The sequence below is a fragment of the Phyllostomus hastatus genome, unplaced genomic scaffold (assembly GCF_019186645.2).
Source record: "Phyllostomus hastatus isolate PE091 unplaced genomic scaffold, TTU_PhHast_1.1 phas_contig_150, whole genome shotgun sequence".
NCBI lineage: Eukaryota > Metazoa > Chordata > Mammalia > Chiroptera > Phyllostomidae > Phyllostomus > Phyllostomus hastatus.
Genome location: NW_025333611.1, coordinates 36,217,000 through 36,232,761, shown reverse-complemented (window position 1 = coordinate 36,232,761; position 15,762 = coordinate 36,217,000). Strand labels below are relative to the sequence as shown.

General features: G+C 46.4%; 4 non-coding genes across 4 annotated transcripts; 3 read left to right on the top strand and 1 right to left on the bottom strand.

Moving 5' to 3' along the window:
• The first annotated feature begins 128 nt into the window (after positions 1 to 128).
• On the top strand, positions 129 to 201 carry TRNAT-UGU. Its single transcript has one exon. It is a non-coding gene; the product is annotated as a tRNA-Thr (tRNA).
• A 4,392-nt stretch (positions 202 to 4,593) lies between these two features.
• TRNAP-UGG lies at positions 4,594 to 4,665 on the top strand. Its single transcript has one exon. It is a non-coding gene; the product is annotated as a tRNA-Pro (tRNA).
• Positions 4,666 to 4,820: 155 nt separating this feature from the next.
• Positions 4,821 to 4,893, top strand: TRNAV-AAC. The gene has a single exon. It is a non-coding gene; the product is annotated as a tRNA-Val (tRNA).
• A 386-nt stretch (positions 4,894 to 5,279) lies between these two features.
• On the bottom strand, positions 5,280 to 5,361 carry TRNAL-AAG. The gene has a single exon. It is a non-coding gene; the product is annotated as a tRNA-Leu (tRNA).
• Positions 5,362 to 15,762: the final 10,401 nt, after the last annotated feature.

Genomic DNA, 15,762 nt, shown 5'->3' with positions numbered 1-15,762 from the left:
TGGGCCCTCCAGGGCGCAGGAACGCGGGCCCTAACTGTCAATTGCTTAACTTGACAGGAAAGTTGTCTGCAGCTGTACGAAGACTGGTTCACATCAACTACTTGTGTGCAGAACTCAAACCGGCAGCTGGCTCCATAGCTCAGGGGTTAGAGCACTGGTCTTGTAAACCAGGGGTCGCGAGTTCAAATCTCGCTGGGGCCTGTTCTCGGCTCTTTTTAATTTCCTTTTTTCCCCCCCTCCCCCCTTCCACTTTAAACTGTAAGGTGGAAAACTGCAAAATGCGTAAGCCAACACAAATTCTCCCTTTCGGGGAGGCCAGTCCCTGGTGAAGCTTCCTGTTCTTCGCCCTACAGGTGTCAGCCGCCCATCGCTTATCTTTGGAAGAGCTGTACCTAATGCGTCCTTGGCCCTGTGATCACAGGCTCCGGGGCTCCGCGCTCCTTCTCCCCCATGACCCCTCTCTCGATTCCTTCTGCGCACGTTCCTGGCGAGTTCGTGGAGGGTCTTTCCGTTTCCCTCCTGGGGCCAGGGACGGGGGCAGGTCTTTCATTCTTTCTTCTTAGCTGAGTGGGGGTACACCTGGTAAGGTCCCCTCCTGCCCCCTGGGCACCTACTGCTTTAGCTGGGAGGGTGACTAAAAGTTCCGTTGGCCCTCGCAGTCTGGCTTCCACATATGAGGTGGCCTTCCCGTAGGGCAGGCACACAGGGGTCGATGAATCCCGGGAGCCCGGGGCCTAAAGTGGGGGGAGGGAAGCGGGTCCCCACTCCTCCTCGCACCCCACCTACTCCATCCACCCCCTTCTCCGGAGTCTACACAGGTTTCCGCGAGTGATTCTCTCCTCTGGTACACCAGACCTGGGTTCTGTTTTCTATCCTCGAGCCGCGCTAGAACGCTCTTCCCACCCCCGGAATCAGCGGTGTCCCCACGTGGGGCTGCAAGTCGCTCAGAGCTTTTCAGAGGGTCCACTTTGGCTGGAGAGAAGGCTCCTGCGGTCTGGGGTCGTGCCTGCGAAGGCCGCAGCGGGTGGGCGCCCGAGAACTGCCTGCCGGGCAGTTACTCCATTGTTCACTGGGGATTTAGGCTCATTTTGTACATTTGACTTCGTTAACAGCATAAATAAATAAATAAATAAATGAATAAATGTTAGAAGGTCATCAGGTATTAGTTGTGTGGGGGGTTTTGCTTGTTTGGCTGTTTAAAAGAAAAAAAAAACGTGAATAGTAAAAAACCCAAAAAGCTCAAAGCGAATATGACACATTTATAGCCTTTAGGTTGGAAGTCACGGATGTGAATGATTATTTGCACTTTTCTTTAAATAATTGCCTGGAGAAGAGAAGCAATAAGAAGCCTGCAACACGGAGGCGGAGAGCCAGGAGTGCCCACCTTACTTTTAGTGAACCCGAAGGGGCGCACTAGCCTCCAGGTCCCTCAGGAAGAGACCCAGAGCCGGAGCAGACGGCGCAGAGGGCTTGTTACTTCTGTAATAAGCCGTGGGGTTATGGGGTCCCTCCGTATTCTTTGGATTCTTTGCCCACCACCAGGGAATTGGAATTACGGCTCTCAATGCCAGAGTTTGGTGAAAAGGAAAGGAACAATTTATTTAAAATTTATAGATTTAGAATAATAACTTAATGTCTTTGTTAAAATCCCAAAGTACCTTAAAACACCCCAAAACTGTCATTCCTTCCCCGCTTTGCCCAGTCAGGCCAATCAGGGGTACCCTATTTCGTGGGGGGGTGGGAAGTGGGAGTCAGAGGCTCAGCTAGCTCGGGGTTCTTCTCAGTAATCCGAGCTCAGCTGGCAGTCCTCTCGTGGTTCCCAACACCATCAGCTGTGTGTCCTGATTTCCAGTTCTTAATCCAAACCCATGTGGCACCTTCTCATGGCCCACTAGCAAGAGTCCTTTTGTTACAGAACAACGGGGTGGGGGGTGGGGAAGGCAATATACTATTCTCTGAAAGGAACCCCCAGGTTCCTTATGTCCGCGGCCTTATAGGAAAGACATCTCTCAATGCCAGAGATTCGTGAAAAGGAAAGAAAATGTTTATTTAATGCTATAGTCTTAAAGTAGTGACCTAATGTCTTCATCAAAATTCCCAAGTCCCTTAAAACACCCACAACCACACACAGTCCTTCCTTCCCCCTTTGTCCAGTCTGGGGTGTCCGTATCTCAGGAAAAGAAATAGAACTCCAGGGCCCAAGCAGCCCCTGGTTCTTCCCAGTAACCCCTCTCGGCTGGTAGGCCTCCCTGGTTGCCGGCATCATCAGCTGTGTTCCTGGGATCTCTGCTAAAGCTGGGTGGTGGTTCCTCCTTTCTAAAGCTATGGGGTCCCCACTCTGGCAAAGTCACGTGGCTCTCCTTTATATTGCCACAGCTGCATGGTCCTCTCTGCACAATGGCCGAGGGAGACCCCACTCCCCCAAAACTGCATGGTTCTCCCTGCAATGGCTGCCGCGTCTGGGTTTTTAAATCCCCGGGGCCAATCTTCCTCTGCAGCCCCATTTCTGACTCCTCCCACAATTGCCTACACTTGCCAACACTTCCATATCCTTTCAGCTTTACTGGGCTGCCATCGTGAGTCTGGGCAGGTGTGGCCCTATGTCATGGAGCCAATCTTCTCCAATCTCTCATGCAGGTGCTGTAACTCGGGGGACCTGCCCCCAAGTTACGTCCTGGTGGGGAAGTTACTTCCATTCCCCTGGCTCAGAGCCTGGCCACAACTATTTACATGTCTGTGCAACCAGTTAAAGGTTATAGATATGTTAAATGACCATGCCAGAGATTAGCTGTTGTTTTGCAAAGCTGTTGCTATGCAAAACAGCTCTCAATGGCCCTGTTCTATTTGTCCCTTCCCCCAACTCATACCTGAAGGGGAAGGGGTGAGGACATCTTAGTATTTCCTGGACACCTTGAGTTCTGGACCCTATTCCAAATCCCTATTTGCCCCCCCCACTCTTGGCCACACTCTGTAACACTTTCACCCCTTTCCTTCCTGCATTGTCTCTCCTGCGTTATTCCCAACCGCTAAGAGAGAGCTCTGTATGTCTTGATTCCCTGCTCTCTGAGCCGATGGTGAAGAACCCCCAAAATCCTGTGGTTAGCCTGGGCCTGGGTTTTAACCCCCATGCCAATCTTCCTCTGCAACCCCATTTCCGACTCCTCCCACAATCGGCTACACCTGTCAGAACTCCCATATTTTTCCAGCCTTTCTTGGCTGCCATAGTTGGTCCTGGCAGTCGAGGTTTCAGGAGAAGAGCGGACCATCTCCAAGCTGAAAAGCGGACCATCTCCAAGCTCTCACGCAGGCATGCGCTGTAAGGGGAGCTGCCTCCTAGCTACACTATGGGTTAAAGTCACTCCCATCTCCCTGGCTCAAAGCATGACCACAGCTACTTAACATATCTATGAAGCTAGCCAGCAGTTATGAAGCTGGCCAACTACTGATATGCAAAATAACTACCAATGGCCCTGCTTCTTGTGTCTCATCCCCCAGTCCAGACTTGTGGGGGTGGGGATATCCTATATTTTTATATTTTCTGGACACTCGGGGTACTGGACCCTGTTTCAAATCCTTGGTTTCGGGGCCCCTGGCTGCAACCCGTTACAGGCTGAGCAAGAGAGTGGCGAGTGTCAATGGAAGAAATTAGCACCTTTTTCCTTAGGGTAGGTCAACCACTTTGTGTCTCCTATACTGTTTTGTGACAGCCAGATGGTGGCACAAAATAAACCTTTGGCACAGGTTTGAATGAATTTTGTGAATTTTACAGCAGGGAATCAGAATCACTATTTTACTCCTAAACAACAGTGCAATTAAACCCCTTTGGGGAGAGCAGGTCTGAGACCAGGGAGGAAGAGAGCGCCCGCACGGTCCCTGGTTCTCTAGGTAAGGGTGGCTGCACTAGGGCATTCTCAGGAGGGCGGAGGGCCAGAGTACCCACCAGTGCGCGCGCGCACTGGTGCCAGACGCTGGGAGCAGAGTTCTCCGTCATCTCATTTCTGCCTTACACTTGCTTACATTTCTCGAACGCTTTGCAAATAAGTATGTGTTGCTTGTATAAATATTTTCATAAAACGATATAGAAAAGTCCCTCCCCTTTACCAGGCGCCCTACATGAAGAGACTACGCTGGATTTCATGTCGTCTGTCATCTGAGGACCTAGTCTGTACGTGTCCCCTTCGAACCCGGAGCACGGTTCTCTCCAGGAGCCATACGGAACTCCCGGTCTCTGTGTCTGGTCTCTGGGCCTCCTGTCTTGCGTCTTATTTAGGCTCCCTTGGGACGAAACTTCTAGTACCCAGAAGCGGAAGAATGTCCCTTCCTGCTGCTTGGGTAGCCCTAGCGATCAGGCCCTCATTTGGAGCCCCGGACATCTGAGAGGGGCTCAGAGGGACGTAACATTTGCACCGCGTGACCTACCTGCGTCTGAGAGTGAACGGCGGACGTGAGGATGGCTGAGAGGAATTGAACGAATGCAGGAAACACCAAAATCCAGAGAGGATTTTAATACATCAGAAATAAAAATCCATTTTCCTGGTGATGAAATTACTCCACAAAGAATTAAAGACTGATTGGTGGAACACTGTGTCAGCTGGCTCGTTGGTCTAGGGGTATGATTCTCGCTTTGGGTGCGAGAGGTCCCGGGTTCAAATCCCGGACGAGCCCACTTTTTCACAAAACAAATTTTTTTTCTTGTATGAACAATTGTTGTCAGTTATAGATAGGATCGGTCCTTTCGCTGTTACGCAGACGTGGAGACACCATGACCAGGGTAAGCTTTCCTACCAACCAATGGTGAAACTGCGAAATAGTTTGTAGGTGTTTCCGTAGTGTAGTGGTTATCACGTTCGCCTAACACGCGAAAGGTCCCCGGTTCGAAACCGGGCGGAAACAGGCTTATGGTGTGGTGTCTTTTTTCTTCTACTACTTGAAAATTATTACGCTGGGGTAAATTTGGAAATCTGTGAGACAAAGTAGGGCCCAGTTCAGGACATCGCCTCATATCCTTCTGGTTACAGAAATGTGTTGTTTTCATCCCTGATTTCCTGCCTCAGTCACAGGCACCGGTGCAGATCTTAATTACATCACTGCATTTTTGGTCAGAAACACCTGTGAGCAAGGAGACTGCATCGAGTCCGTCTACTTTACGGCCACACGCTCTAAACGGAGTACTAAATTCCGAGTAAGGGCAGCACCTCCCGCTGGAGTTCAATTCATATTCTTCTTTTGCTATCCATGGAGAGAAAAAAAAAAAGAGTTTATGTTAAGGATAAAAGAGCTGGCAGCGGTGGGATTCGAACCCACGCCTCCGAAGAGACTGGAGCCTTAATCCAGCGCCTTAGACCGCTCGGCCACGCTACCTCACCGAGTGAAATGATTTGGGTGTCTTTTTTCAATGTTGATAAAGTCCCCAGCAGCCTCACGAAAATTTCTTTGTATGTATGGAATTTTAAACAAAGAACAATAAGGCAAGGGGGGTGTGTGTGTGTGTGCAGGGGTACTTTTAAAGAAATAAACTGAAGTTTATTTAAACGTACTTTTGGATAGTTGTCCACAACTCCTTATAAGAAGCTTCAGATGACTTTAAAAAGACCGTTTTATAATATTTTTACCTATAGACGGCCAGTCTAAGTAATTACTGCAACCATTTAAAATGAGGGGCTGCGTGAAGGGTCAGGGAATAGCTAGGAAACTCACTTGTTGAGATTGTTCATGAGTGCGACAGAGACTAATTAACTGGCTGATTTTCTTGAATAAAGGCAAATGTAGGATTTATAAAAGGAAGACAAAAGAGAAATCTCACAGCAAGTCTTGAAACTGAGTCTTTTTCTCCCGGGTAAACTGCTCGGCTGGAGGCTGTCACAGGCATAGGTTTGGGATCTGCCCTGGGTGGACTGGCTGAGCCTACCAGCAAATGATTGTTATTTTGTTTCTTAAACTGCCCCCCAAACCCAAACAAACAAACAAAAAACAAACAAACAAACAAACAAACAAAACCAAATAAACAAACAAAAAGCCCAATGATGGTAAGCACTCAGCTATGAGGCGTGTGTAATTCTGTAAACCTGCAAAATTTGGGTTGTGTCAGCATTTTTCCTCATTACAATTCTTCAGAAATTACATAAAACTTTTTGTTTCTTTACTCAGGTCAACAGTAAAGGAACAGAACATTGTGAATGACAATGGGGCTATGCAATAAACTGGACAAGCTCGGTTACAACAAGTAACCCACACAGGATGTATGAGCACAAATTTCTAATTGGGCAGGAAGTGGTAAGTAGTTGTACCCTGGGACTATAGCTTCCTTAGCAAAGGCCAGTCTTTACTTTAAGTGAGCCATGTTCATGGTTCTTATACATCTAAGATAACATACCTTTAAAATGTCAGGGTAATTTGCTTTTCCTACCCCTGGAGGGCACAACTGCTAGCACCAAACCTGAAGACCACACTGAGCACAAGAACACAGAACCCCTTATTGTTATCTTGTTGCCCACATATCATCTCTATGTGCTATAAATGTTAAATGTTAACTATCCTTTACCCACCAATGTAAAAGAAGTATGTGTTTCTCTATTTCGCCTTTTATCCAATCCTAGCAAATTCACTCCTCCCCTTGTTTTCTCCTGTCTCCTTAATCTACCACCAATGGATTTTTTGCACCTTCCTTATGTCTCCTCCTTTGATTGTAATGTATAAAATAAGCTGCAAAACAGCATTTTAAATCTTGGTCCCCAACATATGTTGTCAGTTTGGCACAAATAAACTCATAAAAGTTCTCTACAGGTTTAAATGTTGCTTATTTCAATAACAGAATTCAGGGGTTTCTTTTATTTCTTAAAAACAAAACAATTTCCAATTATTCATGACTAGTACATAGAGATACACTTTATTTTACCATATTGACCTGGTACCTTGCAACCTTGTTAAACTCAATCAATTCTAGTAGTTTATTTTGTAGATTCAATTGGATTTTCCCCACTCATTCATTGTAATTAATGAGAATTTTACTTCTTGCTTGCTTTTCTCACCTTCTTGCCCTGTCCAGAAGAAGCTCCAGGACAATGCTGACTGGGAGTGGTGAGAGTAGATATCCATAAGTGGACATCCTTGTGTCTGATCTTTAGGGGAAAGATTTCAGTTTTGTTTTTTGTTTCTTTCTTTTTAAAAAAAAATTTATCATTGAATATGGTGTTAGCCTTTCATAGGGTTGAGAAAGTTACTTCTATTCCTGGTTTGCTGGGACTTTTTCTTTCTTTCTTCTTTTTTTTTGGGGGGGGTCCAATATTTCCTCTCCATCTACTGAGATGATCAGTAGAGGTTATTCCTTTTTAGTTTATTAATATGGAAGTTTACATTGATTGATTTTTCAAATGTTGACCTGGACTTGATCTGTAACTGAAATCATCTGAGTCACTTACTGGTTTCCTTTTTAGTCATCTGGCTGTCCCATGTGTTAACTCATGTGTCTCTAGACCATGCTGTCCTCCACCCCTGCCTCAGCTTGATTGAGGTATGAATGGCAATAAAAGTTGTACATATTGAAGGTATACAATGTGATGTTTTGATATACATATACATTGTGGTGAAGTAATCACCAAAATCAAGCCAATTAACACCTTTATCACCTGCTGTAGTTATTGTGTGTGTATGTGTGTGTGTGTGTGTGGTGAGAACACTTAAGGTCTACTGTCCCAGCAAACTCCAAGTGTGCAATACTGTTGCGCGTGGGTCACCGGCCAGCAGTGACCACGGAACGCTGTGGATGGCTCGACGATAAACATGCGAGAAAAAACACATATGTACAGAGACAAACTAGTTTCTGTGGGGAAGTAGGGACGGAATGGCCACCCCCCCTAGTGGGGAGCCTGCCGATTTACAGTCCATACCTGCTTTTATTGGGCTCATTCTGCATAATAATTCAGGTAAAGTACAGTACTCATTAGGGGGAAGTAAGGAACCATAGAAAACAAAGAACTCTGCCGGTCTATTGAGTCGGAGTCAAAGAGCTGAAGACTGAGAAACAAAATAACTTCCTCCTAAGACCCTTCTCATTCAACTGAAAGCATTCTAAACAAAGAAGTTTTCACAGTAATTTACATGTTCTTTCTTAGGCCTGATCACCCGGGGGAATCCGCACTTCTCAGCACAGAGCTGAAACCTGTCATTGTTTCAGGCTTAGGTGGAGCAAGGGAACTAAGGCATCCCGGAGACAAGGAGGTTTTTTCCCAGACGCTGAGAACTCAGGCTATGTCAAAGCCGAGGAGCGAGGGTCCATCACCCCCTTTTGCTGCAGCCCCCCAAGTCCTTCTTTTGGGGGGCCTCCCAAAGTGATCGTGCCTGTCTTAGGTCGTTCCCCCGTGGGGAATCTTACCCGTCTTTGGCTAACCGACCAAGCTTTTTGGGATTCAGTCATGAATAAAGCAGCAGAAGCAGCATTCCTGCCAGGGAGATAAGCTTTTGTCTCCTTGCTGGCTTACAGTTCCAAGGGCATTCCCTTAACCTTAGCCTAGGCGGGAGTTTTGCTTCTGATACCAGTCAGGGCGGTTCCCAACACAATACAGTATTATTAACTATAGACACCAGACTATACATTAGGCCTCAGGAAATTACTCATAACTGCGAGTTTACTAGCCTTTCACCAACCCCTCTCCAGTTAGCCCAACCCCAGCATCCACAACCACCATTCTACTCTCTGCTTCTATGAGTTGACTTTTTCAGATTCAACATATAAATGAGATCATACAGTGTTTGTTTTGTGTCTGGCTTATTTTAGTTAGCATAATTGTCACAGGTGTGCACAGGTAACCAGGTTCTTAGTGATCGAGGACAAAGAATTGAACTGAACACACAAAGTTTATAGCATAAAGAAAGAGGGGAGGTTTATTAAGTGATAGTACACGCCACAGGACACGGGAGTGGGCCAGCTCTGAGCAGAGGGAAAAGGACACGTGGGCTGGGGGATTCTATTCTTATAGGGGCAGAAGCCCCCTTGCTAGTCTTTGGTGGGCTTTTCCTGCGCAGGTACAAGGAGTTGGATTTCAAAGCTACTGCACATGTGTGGTTTCCCATGACTTTCTTGATTGGCTACTGGAGAAGGGAGTCCCACAATGTTATTTCATTATAATGATATTATAATGAATCAGGGGTAGCGTGCAGGTGCATTCCATGATTCAGAGTTATCCCAGAAAACAGGAACAACCCGTCTTAGGGGGTCTTTGTCATGTATAGATGTTTTCTACCTCAGCCCTGCGGGGCCTCTGGAGCTTCCTTCCTGACTACCTCCTGCTTCATAATGTCCTCCAGTTCAACTATGTTGTCACGAATGGCAAGATTTTCTTATTTTTAAATGCTAAATAGTGTCCCATCTTATTCTCACATTTTCTTTATCCATTCATCTACTGATTGGCACTCTGGTTGTTTATGGCTATCTTGGCTATGGTGAATAATGTTGCAATGAACTTGGGTTTGCAGATATATTTTTGAAATACTGATTATGTTTCTTTTAGGGATATACCCTAATGTGGGATTATTGGATCATATCTAAAATCAGCTTCAGGCAGAGTCAAGGCAGCAGCCTCACTGATATTGAGTGAATTGCCCAACACAGATCTCACTATGGTTGCCAGCAACCTTCAGGTGGCTAAAGCCAAGAACAATTTCCAGTCCCCATCTTTCTCTGAAACATCAACACACTGAACTTGAACTATGCTACCACATCTGGTTTCCTCCCAACCCCTGACCTCCTGAACCTTCTCTTCTTCCTCCATCTGATGTAAATGTTAGAATTCTGTAGCACCTGCGCATGGGTCTCTGCTCTCCCAGTGCTCACTCTCTTCCTAGGCAACTTCACCCACTGCTACGGTTGTGACAAGAACAAAATTCTGAGGTGTTCTAAATTAAATTATGGTGCCAGACACTGAGAGAAAGAGACAAAGCAGCTTTCAAGTAAATAGCTGGGGGCCAGCTAACAGAAGAGCATTCACGTTCCTGATTTATGTTGGAAACTTGCTCCAGGCATCTGCTAGTTGGCCACTAGATGGGCTATGGCACTCTGCAAATATACTAACTTTCAGAACTCTTGCCTGTAACCAATCAAAATTAGTAAATACTTCTTACTTATGGACTCTGCCCCTGATTCACCTCATCCTGCCCCCCTTGTCTGCAGCCAGTGTAAAGTCTTCCCAAACACCTTACATTTTTCTTCCCCTACTCGATGTATAAAAGAGCTCATCAACTCCAGGAGGTAGATGTGTTGCCTTCTCCACCCAGTGTTACAAGCCCCAGGACCTGGACCTTTGTGGTCTAAAAAACCCTTTCTTTTAAAAAGGCTTTCAGCATCGCAAGTTAAGTTTTTGGTTTAACAACTGCAAATACGATCAATGCCTCTGAATTTTATCTCTAGCCCTTATCTCTTTCTTATCTGGCTTTGTCTCTTATTTCCACTCCAAGTGTCTGGGAGTCCATAAGCTCCAGCTCCACCCCTAAGGCATGACTTGACTATTGGGAAATGGTGCCACCATGCTCCTGGCTGTTTGACTCACCGGCCCACTGGATAGCTGCAGACACCACCACTGCAGTCATCACTTCTCCCAGGATATTGGCGGCATCCTCTAGTCAGGACAGCTGTGCCCCTTCATCCAGCACAGCAGAAAGATGTCCATTTCTTCTGCACTCACTCAGTTAATAAAGCTCAAAAGGATGTGTGGACAAAGCCCAGAATTTGCAGTGAGAAATAAAATGGAATAGACACTTGTGTTGGGTGCTAGGCAACAAAGGGAAACCAGAAGGTAATAGATGAGCACCTAATAAATTCAGGTTTTAACATATTTTTTTAGAAAAAAAGTAACATTGCCCTGGCTGGTGTAGCTCAGTGGATTGAGTGCTGGCCTGTGAATGAAAGGATCGCTGGTTCAATCCCAGTCAGGGCACATGCTTGGGTTGCAGGCCAGGTCCCCAGAGGGGGGCCCACGAGAGGCAATCACACATTAATGTTTCTCTCCCTCTTTGTCTCCCTCACTTTCTCCTTCCTAAAAATAAATAAATTATTAAAGAAATAAGTAACATTGATTGGATACTATCTTCAATGTCACCTCTGGGTGTTGTGAGCTATCTCTGTTGTCGAAAGTACCTGGCCATACACACCACAGTCACAGCACATAGGAACAAATGGGAAGCCCCCACTGCCCCTCCCATGGAAAACTAGGGTAACTCTCTTAGAGAGAGAGCATGGAATGCAAGGAGGCACGAGAGAAAGAGGGGGAGCCATCAGGGAGGACAGAAAGTGGAAAAAACATTAACTGTGGACCAAGAGAGGACGGGAGACGTGAAAGGAGTAATGAGAAAATGTCCAGGTAAAGGAGACAAGATAAAGAAATGCCATTAAGATGAATAACAAAAGAAAGAGAGGAAATGTTAGAATATCAGAAATGTTATTTCCCCAGAGGAGATGGAAAGTAAGAAGACAAAGACACAATGCAATGGATACTAGGGTGTGGATGTGGTGAGAAAGGAGAACTCAGATGTGAGGAGAAAAGAATCAGGGGAAAGACAATGGCACCGGTGGGACAAGGCACTGAAAAAAAGGGACATCTGAGTGAAGCAGGCAGCCAGGCAGAGGGGCAAAGGGACAGCACTACGGTTACCAATGCTGCAATGAGCTCTCTGACTTCTGAAGCTCAGGGGCTGTGAGAACCCAGTGTCTCCGACTCTCCCCGCTGTGTTGGGAAGGGCTGTGGAGCCCACTGCAACACCTTCAAACCTCTTCAGATCACATGAACTACTCTGCCCCCTTAGGGTCTTCTCATAAATGTCCCTGGTCCCTTAGGCACCAGAGTACATACTGGCAATGTGGCAGAAACGAGGGCCATGGCCTCACCCTTCCCAGCTTCTTCCAATAGCACTGGAACACCTGTGTTCATATTTGACAGCCTGGTCTCTTGTAGGTGACCAGAGCCCCATGTAGCCTGCCAGCCTGTAGCATTCCAGGTCTGTCCCTGCAGTCTCAGCTTTCTTCTTCATCTCAATAAGCTGAAGTCCACCCACATCGAGATGGTCAGACTCACCAATCCATCTGCCTGGAATGTCTTCCCTGATACTTCGTTCACTAAACAGATATTTACTGAGCACCTACCATGTGCCAGGCACTGCCCTAAGTGCTGAGAATACACTGAACAAGGAGACACAGTCTCCCCCTGGGAGCTGACTCTCCAGTCAGCCCTTTCCTACCGCCCCAAAACCTCCACTCTTCAATCAGTTCCCTCCTCTTCCTCGGTGATCATGCCTTTTTTAGAGCACTTGGTGTCCATAATCATTAAGTTGCTGATTAATCAAGTGTGGCCTTGGTGACCAAGAGAATATAAAATGTTCCTAATATGGGGGTCTATGAACCCTGAAACTGTATGCAAAATCTGGTGTTTATGTGTACAGTTCTGCACAGAATGTCCAAAATTTTATTATATTTTTCATTTTTTAAAGCATCATCATTTCTTTTTAAAAATATTTTATTTATTTTTAGAGAGGAAGGGAAGGAGAAAGAGAAGGAGAGAAACATCAATGTGTAGTTGCCTCTCACATGTCCCCTACTGAGGACCTGGCCTGCAACTCAGGTATGTGCCCTGACTGGGAATTGAACCAGCAACCTTTTGGTTCACAGGCCAGCACTCAATCCACTGAGTCACACTAGTCAGGGCTACATTCTTCATAAAAGTAAAAAGACCCTGCCCTTTGTTGTTTAATTGAAATTATTTATCTGGTATCAGTATTTGCATTTTCAAGAGTGGATTTCTCCAAACTCATTGCGTGTTTATTGAGCATAAAGGCCTTGAGTGTGGTCTCCATGTGTTCCATCCGAGTGCCTGTAGCTCTTGGGAGAGGTGGTGGCCTGACAGGTGACCTGGGTGCCCTGCCCTTGAAGGTGCTGCAGAGGAAATTCTCATCTGTTTGGCAGAACTGCAAGAGGCCTCCTGGAGTCCCAGGGGGAGATTGGATCTTGGAGCATAACTGTAATATCTGAGGCTGAGTAGAAGCCGATCAGGTATGTCAAGCAGAGGAAAGAGGCAAAGAGGCACAAGCACAGTGTTGAGGGGGAGTAAAGTTGGGCCTGTCAGCCAAGCACGAGGCCCACACAGGAGAGCAGTGGAGGGAGCCTGGTGTGAATGCCAGGATGAGGACCTGGGATCTTTGGCTTCACTGGGTCATAGTTAGGAGCTAGGGTTCGGCTAATCGTTAGCTTTGGGAAAGTACTCACTGGGCCTTTTATCTCATTTGCAAATGAAGACAGCAATAGTCATTTTCTGGGGTGGTTATGAGGATTAAATGCGTGTATGTATTCAATAGCACCAGACACTTGCCTGGTTCACACAGAAAAGACTGAACAAATGGTGGCCATTGTTGGCTGTTGAGCAAAGGAATAGGTCTAAGCCTGCTCATTGGATGGCAGAGATTCAGGGAGACCAGAAAAGGAAAGAAAGATCTAGTGTAACCAGGTGCAGCTGGGGCCCCCAAAGAGGGATTTGTAACAGGGTCCAGAACTTGGGGTTTCCAGGAAGTATTAAAATACAGGATATCTTCACCCCCGCAAGTCTGGACTGGGAGATGGGACACATGGAGCAGGGCCATTGAGTTATCTTGCATATCAACAGTTGGCCAAATTCATACCTGATATGCAAAAATGGTTATTTTACATATCTATAACAGTAGGCTAGCTTCATAGATATGTTAAGTAGCTGTATCCATGCTTTGAGCCAGGGAGATGGGTGTGACTTTAACCCACGATGTACCTGGGAGGTAGCTCCCCCTGGTTACAGCACCTGCGTGAGAGTTTGGAGATGGTTTGCTCCATACCACCAGACCATGCCTGCCAGGACTTAGTATGACAGCCAAGAAATCCTGGAAAAATATGGGAGTGCTGGCAGGTGTAGCTGATTGTGGGAGGAGTTGGAAATGAGGTTGCAGAGGAAGATTCACACTGGGATTTAAAACCCAGGCACTGAAGCCATTTGGGTTGCAACCATGTAGTTTAGGGGCTCACTTTACCATGCAGCTTAGGAAGCAGGAGAACAAGATGTAGCAGACATGCAGAGCTCTCTCTTAGCAGTTTGGAAGAACACAGGAGAGACATTGCAGGACTAGGGACAGGGACAATGCAAGACCTTGTAGGGAAGGAAAGGGGTGAAAGAACTCGTGCTGGTGTGTTACAGAACAGACCCATAGTGGGCGGGGGGAAGATGCTATTACCAAATGGATCCTCCTTCTCCTGGAGTCCCCCTGTGCTAGGTTTGCCTTGACTGCCACCAGGGAATTATTGCTCTCAATGCCAGAGATTGGTGAAAAGGAAAGGAAGTATTTATTCAAAAAGTTATACAGACTTAGAGTAATAACTTAATGTCTTTGTTAATATCCTATAGTCTCTTAATATATGCACAAACACATACAGTCCTTCCTTCCCACCTTTGCCCAGTCCGGGGTACTGTATCTCAGGAAAAGAAATAGAAGTCTGTGGCTCTGGTAGCCCCTGAGCCTTCCTAGTGATCTGTGCTCAGCTGGCAGGCCTCCCTCAGTTCCCAGCACCATCAGCTGTGTCACTGGGATCTCTAGTTCTTCATCCAAATCAGCGTGGCATCCTCCTGGCCCACCAGCAAGAGTCCTTTCACCCCTTTCATTCCTTGCAAGGTCTCTCCTGCTTTCTAAGCCACGTGGCAAAGGGAGCTCCAAAGCTGTGTGGGTCCTTCTTTTCATATGGCTGCCATATCTGAGTTTAAATCCGAGTACCAATCTTCCTCTGTATCCCCATTTCTGACTCCTCCCATAATCTGCTACACCTGCCAGCACTCCTGTATTTCCCAGCCTTTCTGGGCTGCCATAGTAAGTCTGGGCAGGCATGGCCCTGTGGCATGGAGCCAATCATCTCCAAGCTCCCATGTAGGTGCTGTGACCAGGGGGAGTTGCCTCCCAGTTAGTCATGGGTCAAAGGCACTTCCATCTCCCTGGTTCAAAGTGTGGCCATGGCTATTTAACATATCCACGAAACCAGTTAAAAGTTATAGATATGTTAAAAGACCATCCTAGAGGTTAATTGAAAAACTGTTGCTATGCAAAATAACTCAATGGCCCTGCTCCATCTATTCCATTTCCCAGTTACAGACTTGTGGGGGTAAGGACATACTATGTTTTTAATATTTCCTGGACACCCTGAGTTCTGGATCCCATTACAAATCCCTCTTTGGGGGGTCCCCTGGCAGCACCCTGTTACATTGATAGCCATAATTTCAATTCTCTGGTGGCGGGCAAAGAATCCACAGTGACAGACCCCGTAACCCCCAGGTCCATTCTGTAACACTAGGAAGCATCTCTGGCTGTCTAAGAAGCAGAGGGCCACCATCTGTGTGACCTTGGGAAGGTTCCTTAACCACTCTGATCTCCGGTTTTATCATCTATGGTGGCTGTGAGGATAAAATAGGGTAAAATGTATAAAATGTATGTGAAAATCCCCACTCTAGTGCCTGGCATGTGGCTCTATGGTGGCTGTGAGGATAAAATAGGGTAAAATGTATAAAATGTATGTGAAAATCCCCACTCTAGTGCCTGGCATGTAAACACACTGTGGCAGCTATTATGATGTCCATCACCTGCATCACTTGCTATGCTCTGGACCAGGTGCTGGCAGGGAGAATGTAAAGGAGGAGGGAAAAATAGACACATAAAGGAGGAAGGATGTTTAAAGAAGAGTGCATGGCATTGGAAATTGAAATTTTCAAGTTGAAA